The sequence below is a fragment of the Atractosteus spatula genome, chromosome 5, assembly GCF_055471065.1.
Source record: "Atractosteus spatula isolate fAtrSpa1 chromosome 5, fAtrSpa1.hap1, whole genome shotgun sequence".
Lineage (NCBI taxonomy): Eukaryota > Metazoa > Chordata > Actinopteri > Semionotiformes > Lepisosteidae > Atractosteus > Atractosteus spatula.
The window spans coordinates 54,171,439-54,185,987 of NC_142710.1; positions in this window are offsets into that span (position 1 = coordinate 54,171,439).

Below are 14,549 nucleotides of genomic sequence, written 5' to 3' on the forward strand. Positions count from 1 at the left end.
CAAAACCCGAAGCTAGGGTTAGGGTTTTATTCCCATACAATGTAGACAGTTTTTGATGGCATGGCTGTGATTTAGGGCTGAAAGGATATTTAGGAATATAGTTCTTTCAATGTTTTCTAAACATTTTTTTCTGACCTATATGGCTGTATACAGTGCTTTGCCCCAAAAAGGAATGGTGGCTGAACTGCCCAACAAGCAAGAGTTTGAAAGAACCTGATTTAACTTTTAAAATCTTGCCATGGGCTTTGAAATCACAGGCAAATTAACAGATAAAGCCAAAATGTATTAGTTGTTTCGGACTTTTAGGCCACTTCAGCCTAAACGTACATTCATTCAGCACTCCGTTCAACACGAAATTTCCAATGAAAGAATAGCTTTCAAAAATTAATTTGACCACTCCTGACACACTCTTTTGGTTTTGGCAGTGTTGTATTGTCTTTTCAGACTCATATTTTGATTCAGAGAAGCAAATTTTCCAGTCAAATGAGTGGAATGTTGAGAAAATTGTCTTTGAGAAATATTTGAACCCTAACCCTAACTAGCAAAACCCGAAGCTAGGGTTAGGGTTTTATTCCCATACAATGTAGACAGTTTTTGATGGCATGGCTGTGTTTTAGGGCTGAAAGGATATTTAGGAATATAGTTCTTTCAATGTTTTCTAAACATTTTTTTCTGACCTATATGGCTGTATACAGTGCTTTGCCCCAAAAAGGAATGGTGGCTGAACTGCCCAACAAGCAAAAAATTGAAAGAACCTGATTTAACTTTTAAAATCTTGCCATGGGCTTTGAAATCACAGGCAAATTAACAGATAAAGCCAAAATGTATTAGTTGTTTCGGACTTTTAGGCCACTTCAGCCTAAACGTACATTCATTCAGCACTCCGTTCAACACGAAATTTCGAATGAAAGAATAGCTTTCAAAAATTAATTCGACCACTCCTGACACACTCTTTTGGTTTTGGCAGTGTTGTATTGTCTTTTCAGACTCATATTTTGATTCAGAGAAGCAGATTTTCCTGTCAAATAAGTGGAATGTTGAGAAAATTGTCTTTGAGAAATATTTGAACCCTAACCCTAACTAGCAAAACCCGAAGCTAGGGTTAGGGTTTTATTCCCATTCAATGTAGACAGTTTTTGATGACATGGCTGTGTTTTAGGGCTGAAAGGATACTTAGGAATATAGTTCTTTCAATGTTTTCTAAACATTTTTTTCTCACCAATATGGCTGTATACAGTGCTTTGCCCCAAAAAGGAATGGTGGCTGAACTGCCCAACAAGCAAGAGTTCGAAAGAACCTGATTTAACTTTTAAAATCTTGCCATGGACTTTGAAATCACAGGCAAATTAACAGATAAAGCCGAAATGTATTAGTTGTTTCGGACGTTTAGGCCACTTCAGCCTAAACGTCCATTCATTCAGCACTCCGTTCAACACGAAATTTCCAATGAAAGAATAGCTTTCAAAAATTAATTTGACCACTCCTGACACACTCTTTTGGTTTTGGCAGTGTTGTATTGTCTTTTCAGACTCATATTTTGATTCAGAGAAGCAAATTTTCCAGTCAAATGAGTGGAATGTTGAGAAAATTGTCTTTGAGAAATATTTGAACCCTAACCCTAACTAGCAAAACCCGAAGCTAGGGTTAGGGTTTTATTCCCATACAATGTAGACAGTTTTTGATGGCATGGCTGTGTTTTCGGGCTGAAAGGATATTTAGGAATATAGTTCTTTCAATGTTTTCTAAACATTTTTTTCTGACCTATATGGCTGTATACAGTGCTTTGCCCCAAAAAGGAATGGTGTCTGAACTGCCCAACAAGCAAGAGTTCGAAAGAACCTGATTTAACTTTTAAAATCTTTCCATGGGCTTTAAAATCACAGGCAGATTAACAGATAAAGCCAAAATGTATTAGTTGTTTCGGACTTTTAGGCCACTTCAGCCTAAACGTCCATTCATTCAGCACTCCGTTCAACATGAAATTTCCAATGAAAGAATAGCTTTCAAAAATTAATTTGACCACTCCTGACACACTCTTTTGGTTTTGGCAGTGTTGTATTGACTTTTCAGACTCATATTTTGATTCAGAGAAGCAAATTTTCCAGTCAAATGAGTGGAATGTTGAGAAAATTGTCTTTGAGAAATATTTGAAACCTAACCCTAACTAGCAAAACCCGAAGCTAGGGTTAGGGTTTTATTCCCATACAATGTAGACAGTTTTTGATGGCATGGCTGTGTTTTAGGGCTGAAAGGATATTTAGGAATATAGTTCTTTCAATGTTTTCTAAACATTTTTTTCTGACCTATATGGCTGTATACAGTGCTTTGCCCCAAAAAGGAATGGTGGCTGAACTGCCCAACAAGCAAGAGTTTGAAAGAACCTGATTTAACTTTTAAAATCTTGCCATGGGCTTTGAAATCACAGGCAAATTAACAGATGAAGCCAAAATGTATTAGTTGTTTCGGACTTTTAGGCCACTTCAGCCTAAACGTACATTCATTCAGCACTCCGTTCAACACGAAATTTCCAATGAAAGAATAGCTTTCAAAAATTAATTTGACCACTCCTGACACACTCTTTTGGTTTTGGCAGTGTTGCATTGTCTTTTCAAACTAATATTTTCATTCAGAGAAGCAGATTTTCCTGTCAAATAAGTGGAATGTTGAGAAAATTGTCTTTGAGAAATATTTGAACCCTAACCCTAACTAGCAAAACCCGAAGCTAGGGTTAGGGTTTTATTCCCATACAATGTAGACAGTTTTTGATGGCATGGCTGTGTTTTAGGGCTGAAAGGATATTTAGGAATATAGTTCTTTCAATGTTTTCTAAACATTTTTTTCTGACCTATATGGCTGTATACAGTGCTTTGCCCCAAAAAGGAATGGTGGCTGAACTGCCCAACAAGCAAGAGTTCGAAAGAACCTGATTTAACTTTTAAAATCTTGCCATGGGCTTTGAAATCACAGGCAAATTAACAGATAAAGCCAAAATGTATTAGTTGTTTCGGACTTTTAGGCCACTTCAGCCTAAACGTCCATTCATTCAGCACTCCGTTCAACACGAAATTTCCAATGAAAGAATAGCTTTCAAAAATTAATTTGACCACTCCTGACACACTCTTTTGGTTTTGGCAGTGTTGTATTGTCTTTTCAGAATCATATTTTGATTCAGAGAAGCAAATTTTCCAGTCAAATGAGTGGAATGTTGAGAAAATTGTCTTTGAGAAATATTTGAACCCTAACCCTAACTAGCAAAACCCGAAGCTAGGGTTAGGGTTTTATTCCCATACAACGTAGACAGTTTTTGATGGCATGGCTGTGTTTTAGGGCTGAAAGGATATTTAGGAATATAGTTCTTTCAATGTTTTCTAAACATTTTTTTCTGACCTATATGGCTGTATACAGTGCTTTGCCCCAAAAAGGAATGGTGGCTGAACTGCCCAACAAGCAAAAAATTAAAAGAACCTGATTTAACTTTTAAAATCTTGCCATGGGCTTTGAAATCACAGGCAAATTAACAGATGAAGCCAAAATGTATTAGTTGTTTCGGACTTTTAGGCCACTTCAGCCTAAACGTACATTCATTCAGCACTCCGTTCAACACGAAATTTCCAATGAAAGAATAGCTTTCAAAAATTAATTTGACCACTCCTGACACACTCTTTTGGTTTTGGCAGTGTTGCATTGTCTTTTCAAACTAATATTTTCATTCAGAGAAGCAGATTTTCCTGTCAAATAAGTGGAATGTTGAGAAAATTGTCTTTGAGAAATATTTGAACCCTAACCCTAACTAGCAAAACCCGAAGCTAGGGTTAGGGTTTTATTCCCATACAATGTAGACAGTTTTTGATGGCATGGCTGTGTTTTAGGGCTGAAAGGATATTTAGGAATATAGTTCTTTCAATGTTTTCTAAACATTTTTTTCTGACCTATATGGCTGTATACAGTGCTTTGCCCCAAAAAGGAATGGTGTCTGAACTGCCCAACAAGCAAGAGTTCGAAAGAACCTGATTTAACTTTTAAAATCTTGCCATGGGCTTTGAAATCACAGGCAAATTAACAGATAAAGCCAAAATGTATTAGTTGTTTCGGACTTTTAGGCCACTTCAGCCTAAACGTCCATTCATTCAGCACTCCGTTCAACACGAAATTTCCAATGAAAGAATAGCTTTCAAAAATTAATTTGACCACTCCTGACACACTCTTTTGGTTTTGGCAGTGTTGTATTGTCTTTTCAGAATCATATTTTGATTCAGAGAAGCAAATTTTCCAGTCAAATGAGTGGAATGTTGAGAAAATTGTCTTTGAGAAATATTTGAACCCTAACCCTAACTAGCAAAACCCGAAGCTAGGGTTAGGGTTTTATTCCCATACAACGTAGACAGTTTTTGATGGCATGGCTGTGTTTTAGGGCTGAAAGGATATTTAGGAATATAGTTCTTTCAATGTTTTCTAAACATTTTTTTCTGACCTATATGGCTGTATACAGTGCTTTGCCCCAAAAAGGAATGGTGGCTGAACTGCCCAACAAGCAAAAAATTGAAAGAACCTGATTTAACTTTTAAAATCTTGCCATGGGCTTTGAAATCACAGGCAAATTAACAGATAAAGCCAAAATGTATTAGTTGTTTCGGACTTTTAGGCCACTTCAGCCTAAACGTACATTCATTCAGCACTCCGTTCAACACGAAATTTCGAATGAAAGAATAGCTTTCAAAAATTAATTCGACCACTCCTGACACACTCTTTTGGTTTTGGCAGTGTTGTATTGTCTTTTCAGACTCATATTTTGATTCAGAGAAGCAGATTTTCCTGTCAAATAAGTGGAATGTTGAGAAAATTGTCTTTGAGAAATATTTGAACCCTAACCCTAACTAGCAAAACCCGAAGCTAGGGTTAGGGTTTTATTCCCATTCAATGTAGACAGTTTTTGATGACATGGCTGTGTTTTAGGGCTGAAAGGATACTTAGGAATATAGTTCTTTCAATGTTTTCTAAACATTTTTTTCTCACCAATATGGCTGTATACAGTGCTTTGCCCCAAAAAGGAATGGTGGCTGAACTGCCCAACAAGCAAGAGTTCGAAAGAACCTGATTTAACTTTTAAAATCTTGCCATGGACTTTGAAATCACAGGCAAATTAACAGATAAAGCCGAAATGTATTAGTTGTTTCGGACGTTTAGGCCACTTCAGCCTAAACGTCCATTCATTCAGCACTCCGTTCAACACGAAATTTCCAATGAAAGAATAGCTTTCAAAAATTAATTTGACCACTCCTGACACACTCTTTTGGTTTTGGCAGTGTTGTATTGTCTTTTCAGACTCATATTTTGATTCAGAGAAGCAAATTTTCCAGTCAAATGAGTGGAATGTTGAGAAAATTGTCTTTGAGAAATATTTGAACCCTAACCCTAACTAGCAAAACCCGAAGCTAGGGTTAGGGTTTTATTCCCATACAATGTAGACAGTTTTTGATGGCATGGCTGTGTTTTCGGGCTGAAAGGATATTTAGGAATATAGTTCTTTCAATGTTTTCTAAACATTTTTTTCTGACCTATATGGCTGTATACAGTGCTTTGCCCCAAAAAGGAATGGTGTCTGAACTGCCCAACAAGCAAGAGTTCGAAAGAACCTGATTTAACTTTTAAAATCTTTCCATGGGCTTTAAAATCACAGGCAGATTAACAGATAAAGCCAAAATGTATTAGTTGTTTCGGACTTTTAGGCCACTTCAGCCTAAACGTCCATTCATTCAGCACTCCGTTCAACATGAAATTTCCAATGAAAGAATAGCTTTCAAAAATTAATTTGACCACTCCTGACACACTCTTTTGGTTTTGGCAGTGTTGTATTGACTTTTCAGACTCATATTTTGATTCAGAGAAGCAAATTTTCCAGTCAAATGAGTGGAATGTTGAGAAAATTGTCTTTGAGAAATATTTGAAACCTAACCCTAACTAGCAAAACCCGAAGCTAGGGTTAGGGTTTTATTCCCATACAATGTAGACAGTTTTTGATGGCATGGCTGTGTTTTAGGGCTGAAAGGATATTTAGGAATATAGTTCTTTCAATGTTTTCTAAACATTTTTTTCTGACCTATATGGCTGTATACAGTGCTTTGCCCCAAAAAGGAATGGTGGCTGAACTGCCCAACAAGCAAGAGTTTGAAAGAACCTGATTTAACTTTTAAAATCTTGCCATGGGCTTTGAAATCACAGGCAAATTAACAGATAAAGCCAAAATGTATTAGTTGTTTCGGACTTTTAGGCCACTTCAGCCTAAACGTACATTCATTCAGCACTCCATTCAACACGAAATTTCCAATGAAAGAATAGCTTTCAAAAATTAATTTGACCACTCCTAACACACTCTTTTGGTTTTGGCAGTGTTGCATTGTCTTTTCAAACTAATATTTTCATTCAGAGAAGCAGATTTTCCTGTCAAATAAGTGGAATGTTGAGAAAATTGTCTTTGAGAAATATTTGAACCCTAACCCTAACTAGCAAAACCCGAAGCTAGGGTTAGGGTTTTATTCCCATAAAATGTAGACAGTTTTTGATGGCATGGCTGTGTTTTAGGGCTGAAAGGATACTTAGGAATATAGTTCTTTCAATGTTTTCTAAACATTTTTTTCTGACCTATATGGCTGTATACAGTGCTTTGCCCCAAAAAGGAATGGTGGCTGAACTGCCCAACAAGCAAGAGTTCGAAAGAACCTGATTTAACTTTTAAAATCTTGCCATGGGCTTTGAAATCACAGGCAAATTAACAGATAAAGCCAAAATGTATTAGTTGTTTCGGACTTGTAGGCCACTTCAGCCTAAACGTACATTCATTCAGCACTCCGTTCAACACGAAATTTCCAATGAAAGAGTAGCTTTCAAAAATTAATTTGACCACTCCTGACACACTCTTTTGGTTTTAGCAGTGTTGTATTGTCTTTTCAGACTCATATTTTGATTCAGAGAAGCAGATTTTCCTGTCAAATAAGTGGAATGTTGAGAAAATTGTCTTTGAGAAATATTTGAACCCTAACCCTAACTAGCAAAACCCGAAGCTAGGGTTAGGGTTTTATTCCCATACAATGTAGACAGTTTTTCATGGCATGGCTGTGTTTTAGGGCTGAAAGGATATTTAGGAATATAGTTCTTTCAATGTTTTCTAAACATTTTTTTCTGACCTATATGGCTGTATACAGTGCTTTGCCCCAAAAAGGAATGGTGTCTGAACTGCCCAACAAGCAAGAGTTCGAAAGAACCTGATTTAACTTTTAAAATCTTGCCATGGGCTTTGAAATCACAGGCAAATTAACAGATAAAGCCAAAATGTATTAGTTGTTTCGGACTTTTAGGCCACTTCAGCCTAAACGTACATTCATTCAGCACTCCGTTCAACACGAAATTTCCAATGAAAGAATAGCTTTCAAAAATTAATTTGACCATTCCTGACACACTCTTTTGGTTTTGGCAGTGTTGTATTGTCTTTTCAGACTCATATTTTGATTCAGAGAAGCAAATTTTCCAGTCAAATGAGTGGAATGTTGAGAAAATTGTCTTTGAGAAATATTTGAAACCTAACCCTAACTAGCAAAACCCGAAGCTAGGGTTAGGGTTTTATTCCCATACAATGTAGACAGTTTTTGATGGCATGGCTGTGTTTTAGGGCTGAAAGGATATTTAGGAATATAGTTCTTTCAATGTTTTCTAAACATTTTTTTCTGACCTATATGGCTGTATACAGTGCTTTGCCCCAAAAAGGAATGGTGGCTGAACTGCCCAACAAGCAAAAAATTAAAAGAACCTGATTTAACTTTTAAAATCTTGCCATGGGCTTTGAAATCACAGGCAAATTAACAGATGAAGCCAAAATGTATTAGTTGTTTCGGACTTTTAGGCCACTTCAGCCTAAACGTACATTCATTCAGCACTCCGTTCAACACGAAATTTCCAATGAAAGAATAGCTTTCAAAAATTAATTTGACCACTCCTGACACACTCTTTTGGTTTTGGCAGTGTTGCATTGTCTTTTCAAACTAATATTTTCATTCAGAGAAGCAGATTTTCCTGTCAAATAAGTGGAATGTTGAGAAAATTGTCTTTGAGAAATATTTGAACCCTAACCCTAACTAGCAAAACCCGAAGCTAGGGTTAGGGTTTTATTCCCATACAATGTAGACAGTTTTTGATGGCATGGCTGTGTTTTAGGGCTGAAAGGATATTTAGGAATATAGTTCTTTCAATGTTTTCTAAACATTTTTTTCTGACCTATATGGCTGTATACAGTGCTTTGCCCCAAAAAGGAATGGTGTCTGAACTGCCCAACAAGCAAGAGTTCGAAAGAACCTGATTTAACTTTTAAAATCTTGCCATGGGCTTTGAAATCACAGGCAAATTAACAGATAAAGCCAAAATGTATTAGTTGTTTCGGACTTTTAGGCCACTTCAGCCTAAACGTCCATTCATTCAGCACTCCGTTCAACACGAAATTTCCAATGAAAGAATAGCTTTCAAAAATTAATTTGACCACTCCTGACACACTCTTTTGGTTTTGGCAGTGTTGTATTGTCTTTTCAGAATCATATTTTGATTCAGAGAAGCAAATTTTCCAGTCAAATGAGTGGAATGTTGAGAAAATTGTCTTTGAGAAATATTTGAACCCTAACCCTAACTAGCAAAACCCGAAGCTAGGGTTAGGGTTTTATTCCCATACAACGTAGACAGTTTTTGATGGCATGGCTGTGTTTTAGGGCTGAAAGGATATTTAGGAATATAGTTCTTTCAATGTTTTCTAAACATTTTTTTCTGACCTATATGGCTGTATACAGTGCTTTGCCCCAAAAAGGAATGGTGTCTGAACTGCCCAACAAGCAAGAGTTCGAAAGAACCTGATTTAACTTTTAAAATCTTGCCATGGGCTTTGAAATCACAGGCAAATTAACAGATAAAGCCAAAATGTATTAGTTGTTTCGGACTTTTAGGCCACTTCAGCCTAAACGTCCATTCATTCAGCACTCCGTTCAACACGAAATTTCCAATGAAAGAATAGCTTTCAAAAATTAATTTGACCACTCCTGACACACTCTTTTGGTTTTGGCAGTGTTGCATTGTCTTTTCAAACTAATATTTTCATTCAGAGAAGCAGATTTTCCAGTCAAATAAGTGGAATGTTGAGAAAATTGTCTTTGAGAAATATTTGAACCCTAACCCTAACTGGCAAGACCCGAAGCTAGGGTTAGGGTTTTATTCCCATACAATGTAGACAGTTTTTGATGGCATGGCTGTGTTTTAGGGCTGAAAGGATATTTAGGAATATAGTTCTTTCAATGTTTTCTAAACATTTTTTTCTGACCTATATGGCTGTATACAGTGCTTTGCCCCAAAAAGGAATGGTGGCTGAACTGCCCAACAAGCAAGAGTTCGAAAGAACCTGATTTAACTTTTAAAATCTTGCCATGGACTTTGAAATCACAGGCAAATTAACAGATAAAGCCGAAATGTATTAGTTGTTTCGGACTTTTAGGCCACTTCAGCCTAAACGTCCATTCATTCAGCACTCCGTTCAACACGAAATTTCCAATGAAAGAATAGCTTTCAAAAATTAATTTGACCACTCCTGACACACTCTTTTGGTTTTGGCAGTGTTGTATTGTCTTTTCAGACTCATATTTTGATTCAGAGAAGCAAATTTTCCAGTCAGATGAGTGGAATGTTGAGAAAATTGTCTTTGAGAAATATTTGAACCCTAACCCTAACTAGCAAAACCCGAAGCTAGGGTTAGGGTTTTATTCCCATACAATGTAGACAGTTTTTGATGGCATGGCTGTGTTTTAGGGCTGAAAGGATATTTAGGAATATAGTTCTTTCAATGTTTTCTAAATATTTTTTTCTGACCTATATGGCTGTATACAGTGCTTTGCCCCAAAAAGGAATGGTGGCTGAACTGCCCAAGAAGCAAGAGTTCGAAAGAACCTGATTTAACTTTTAAACTCTTGCCATGGGCTTTGAAATCACAGGCAGATTAACAGATAAAGCCAAAATGTATTAGTTGTTTCGGACTTTTAGGCCACTTCAGCCTAAACGTCCATTCATTCAGCACTCCATTCAACATGAAATTTCCAATGAAAGAATAGCTTTCAAAAATTAATTTGACCACTCCTGACACACTCTTTTGGTTTTGGCAGTGTTGTATTGACTTTTCAGACTCATATTTTGATTCAGAGAAGCAAATTTTCCAGTCAAATGAGTGGAATGTTGAGAAAATTGCCTTTGAGAAATATTTGAACCCTAACCCTAACTAGCAAAACCCGAAGCTAGGGTTAGGGTTTTATTCCCATACAATGTAGACAGTTTTTGATGGCATGGCTGTGATTTAGGGCTGAAAGGATATTTAGGAATATAGTTCTTTCAATGTTTTCTAAACATTTTTTTCTGACCTATATGGCTGTATACAGTGCTTTGCCCCAAAAAGGAATGGTGTCTGAACTGCCCAACAAGCAAAAAATTGAAAGAACCTGATTTAACTTTTAAAATCTTGCCATGGGCTTTGAAATCACAGGCAAATTAACAGATAAAGCCAAAATGTATTAGTTGTTTCGGACTTTTAGGCCACTTCAGCCTAAACGTACATTCATTCAGCACTCCGTTCAACACGAAATTTCCAATGAAAGAGTAGCTTTCAAAAATTAATTTGACCACTCCTGACACACTCTTTTGGTTTTAGCAGTGTTGTATTGTCTTTTCAGACTCATATTTTGATTCAGAGAAGCAGATTTTCCTGTCAAATAAGTGGAATGTTGAGAAAACTGTCTTTGAGAAATATTTGAACCCTAACCCTAACTAGCAAAACCCGAAGCTAGGGTTAGGGTTTTATTCCCATACAATGTAGACAGTTTTTGATGGCATGGCTGTGTTTTAGGGCTGAAAGGATATTTAGGAATATAGTTCTTTCAATGTTTTCTAAACATTTTTTTCTGACCTATATGGCTGTATACAGTGCTTTGCCCCAAAAAGGAATGGTGTCTGAACTGCCCAACAAGCAAGAGTTCGAAAGAACCTGATTTAACTTTTAAAATCTTGCCATGGGCTTTGAAATCACAGGCAGATTAACAGATAAAGCCAAAATGTATTAGTTGTTTCGGACTTTTAGGCCACTTCAGCCTAAACGTCCATTCATTCAGCACTCCATTCAACATGAAATTTCCAATGAAAGAATAGCTTTCAAAAATTAATTTGACCACTCCTGACACACTCTTTTGGTTTTGGCAGTGTTGTATTGACTTTTCAGACTCATATTTTGATTCAGAGAAGCAAATTTTCCAGTCAAATGAGTGGAATGTTGAGAAAATTGCCTTTGAGAAATATTTGAACCCTAACCCTAACTAGCAAAACCCGAAGCTAGGGTTAGGGTTTTATTCCCATACAATGTAGACAGTTTTTGATGGCATGGCTGTGATTTAGGGCTGAAAGGATACTTAGGAATATAGTTCTTTCAATGTTTTCTAAACATTTTTTTCTGACCTATATGGCTGTATACAGTGCTTTGCCCCAAAAAGGAATGGTGGCTGAACTGCCCAACAAGCAAGAGTTTGAAAGAACCTGATTTAACTTTTAAAATCTTGCCATGGGCTTTGAAATCACAGGCAAATTAACAGATAAAGCCAAAATGTATTAGTTGTTTCGGACTTTTAGGCCACTTCAGCCTAAACGTACATTCATTCAGCACTCCATTCAACACGAAATTTCGAATGAAAGAATAGCTTTCAAAAATTAATTTGACCACTCCTGACACACTCTTTTGGTTTTGGCAGTGTTGTATTGTCTTTTCAGACACATATTTTGATTCAGAGAAGCAAATTTTCCAGTCAAATAAGTGGAATGTTGAGAAAACTGTCTTTGAGAAATATTTGAACCTTAACCCTAACTAGCAAAACCCGAAGCTAGGGTTAGGGTTTTATTCCCATACAATGTAGACAGTTTTTGATGGCATGGCTGTGTTTTAGGGCTGAAAGGATATTTAGGAATATAGTTCTTTCAATGTTTTCTAAACATTTTTTTCTGACCTATATGGCTGTATACAGTGCTTTGCCCCAAAAAGGAATGGTGGCTGAACTGCCCAACAAGCAAAAAATTGAAAGAACCTGATTTAACTTTTAAAATCTTGCCATGGGCTTTGAAATCACAGGCAAATTAACAGATAAAGCCAAAATGTATTAGTTGTTTCGGACTTTTAGGCCATTTCAGCCTAAACGTTCATTCATTCAGCACTCCATTCAACACGAAATTTCCAATGAAAGAATAGCTTTCAAAAATTAATTTGACCACTCCTGACACACTCTTTTGGTTTTGGCAGTGTTGCATTGTCTTTTCAAACTAATATTGTCATTCAGAGAAGCAGATTTTCCTGTCAAATAAGTGGAATGTAGAGAAAATTGTCTTTGAGAAATATTTGAACCCTAACCCTAACTGGCAAAACCCGAAGCTAGGGTTAGGGTTTTATTCCCAAACAATGTAGACAGTTTTTGATGGCATGGCTGTGTTTTAGGGCTGAAAGGATACTTAGGAATATAGTTCTTTCAATGTTTTCTAAACATTTTTTTCTGACCTATATGGCTGTATACAGTGCTTTGCCCCAAAAAGGAATGGTGGCTGAACTGCCCAACAAGCAAAAAATTGAAAGAACCTGATTTATCTTTTAAAATCTTGCCATGGGCTTTGAAATCACAGGCAAATTAACAGATAAAGCCAAAATGTATTAGTTGTTTCGGACTTTTAGGCCACTTCAGCCTAAACGTCCATTCATACAGCACTCCGTTCAACACGAAATTTCCAATGAAAGAATAGCTTTCAAAAATTAATTTGACCACTCCTGACACACTCTTTTGGTTTTGGCAGTGTTTTATTGACTTTTCAGACTCATATTTTGATTCAGAGAAGCAAATTTTCCAGTCAAATGAGTGGAATGTTGAGAAAATTGTCTTTGAGAAATATTTGAACCCTAACCCTAACTAGCAAAACCCGAAGCTAGGGTTAGGGTTTTATTCCCATACAATGTAGACAGTTTTTGATGGCATGGCTGTGATTTAGGGCTGAAAGGATATTTAGGAATATAGTTCTTTCAATGTTTTCTAAACATTTTTTTCTGACCTATATGGCTGTATACAGTGCTTTGCCCCAAAAAGGAATAGTGGCTGAACTGCCCAACAAGCAAGAGTTTGAAAGAACCTGATTTAACTTTTAAAATCTTGCCATGGGCTTTGAAATCACAGGCAAATTAACAGATAAAGCCAAAATGTATTATTTGTTTCGGACTTTTAGGCCACTTCAGCCTAAACGTACATTCATTCAGCACTCCGTTCAACACGAAATTTCGAATGAAAGAATAGCTTTCAAAAATTAATTCGACCACTCCTGACACACTCTTTTGGTTTTGGCAGTGTTGTATTGTCTTTTCAGACTTATATTTTGATTCAGAGAAGCAGATTTTCCTGTCAAATAAGTGGAATGTTGAGAAAACTGTCTTTGAGAAATATTTGATCCCTAACCCTAACTAGCAAAACCCGAAGCTAGGGTTTGGGTTTTATTCCCATACAATGTAGACAGTTTTTGATGACATGGCTGTGTTTTAGGGCTGAAAGGATTCTTAGGAATATAGTTCTTTCAATGTTTTCTAAACATTTTTTTCTGACCTATATGGCTGTATACAGTGCTTTGCCCCAAAAAGGAATGGTGTCTGAACTGCCCAACAAGCAAGAGTTCGAAAGAACCTGATTTAACTTTTAAAATCTTGCCATGGGCTTTGAAATCACAGGCAAAGTAACAGAAAAAGCCAAAATGTATTAGTTGTTTCGGACTTTTAGGCCACTTCAGCCTAAACGTCCATTCATTCAGCACTCCGTTCAACACGAAATTTCCAATGAAAGAATAGCTTTCAAAAATTAATTTGACCACTCCTGACACACTCTTTTGGTTTTGGCAGTGTCGCATTGTCTTTTCAAACTAATATTTTGATTCAGAGAAGCAAATTTTCCAGTCAAATTAGTGGAATGTTGAGAAAATTGTCTTTGAGAAATATTTGAACCCTAACCCTAACTAGCAAAACCCGAAGCTAGGGTTAGGGTTTTATTCCCATACAATGTAGACAGTTTTTGATGGCATGGCTGTGTTTTAGGGCTGAAAGGATATTTAGGAATATAGTTCTTTCAATGTTTTCTAAACATTTTTTCTGACCTATATGGCTGTATACAGTGCTTTGCCCCAAAAAGGAATGGTGGCTGAACTGCCCAACAAGCAAAAAATTGAAAGAACCTGATTTATCTTTTAAAATCTTGCCATGGGCTTTGAAATCACAGGCAAATTAACAGATAAAGCCAAAATGTATTAGTTGTTTCGGACTTTTAGGCCACTTCAGCCTAAACGTCCATTCATACAGCACTCCGTTCAACACGAAATTTCCAATGAAAGAATAGCTTTCAAAAATTAATTTGACCACTCCTGACACACTCTTTTGGTTTTGGCAGTGTTGTATTGACTTTTCAGACTCATATTTTGAT